The sequence below is a fragment of the Carassius gibelio genome, chromosome A5 (genome assembly GCF_023724105.1).
Source record: "Carassius gibelio isolate Cgi1373 ecotype wild population from Czech Republic chromosome A5, carGib1.2-hapl.c, whole genome shotgun sequence".
Taxonomy (NCBI): Eukaryota; Metazoa; Chordata; class Actinopteri; order Cypriniformes; family Cyprinidae; genus Carassius; species Carassius gibelio.
In genome coordinates this window covers 30,823,810-30,824,959 of record NC_068375.1, presented here as the reverse complement: position 1 = coordinate 30,824,959, position 1,150 = coordinate 30,823,810, and positions in this window count along the sequence as shown.

Sequence of the window (1,150 nt, the reverse complement as noted above, 5' to 3'; positions counted from 1 at the left end):
GGTAGCTTCTGTGCACTTCATTTCCAGAGTAGCGGGAGGTGTCCTCTTTGCAGTTGGAAAAAGTCTGAAAAAAAAAGGTTGCTTTTGTCCATTTGGTGCAGTGAGTGTTTTTCTATCATTCCTGTATGTCCTGCTGAAATGAGTTTAGGCAGGTTTGAAGCAGCACCTCTGTGGTTGAGAACAGACAGCAGTGCTAGGTGTTTTCACTGAACGTTAATGGACATGACAGCTCAGGCTGTCTTCTCCCAGCAAAAAGAAATGACTACCACAGTCATTAACTCCATCTTACATTTTCTCCAGCTACACGTACGCTATGCGTGAAAAGAATAATTCAAACCTGAACGCATTTCTGCCAGAAAATAAATGTGAAAAGACATTTTATATTATTGATTGTCTACCATAATTAATTTGGTTTTGATTGTGATTGCATATTTATATGACAAACTTTGCTTCGCATTTTCTTTTTAATGTGCTGCATTTAATACAGTTTCCCAGTAGGGGGCCCCCCACCCCACAAATCAACCCATGTTACGTATGGGTAATATTACAGTAAAATTCATAACAGCTGATTGCTCTCCAAATGCACCTTCTCCACCACTCTAACTCTTGAGGGGTGTTCAGATGTTGATTTCAGGTTATTTGGGGGATGTTCGTAATAGCATGATTAATATCAGACTCTCTCAAAGTATAGCCTAATAAGATTATGCCTGGATTCTTTATGAACATGCGTGGTCTCTACTGCCATCTAGTGGGGATGGAAGAATATATAATAATGTTTTGTTTTGTTTTTTTACAAAAAATATATATATATAAAAAAAAAGTTTTTATTTGGTTTAACCACGGCGCCCTTTTGTGTTTACAGAAAACTCAAGTTTAAAAGCTCAATCTCAGTTTAGGATGTTCCTAGCTTCTTGGAACAAAAACTCTTAAGGGCACTGAAAGCTGCTTTAGAAAGTGTCCACCATATGCTTACTGTAAAGGGTTTTTGTTTTCATTATTTAAATATAAAGGTATTTTTAAAAAGTGGACTGTAAATGTATGTTATAGAATATGTACAAACACGGTGCAATTATTACAGTTGAGTAAACAATTTAAGGAAATCTGGAGATGGAAACAGTCACCAAAATGAAAACGCCACAGCACACTGATA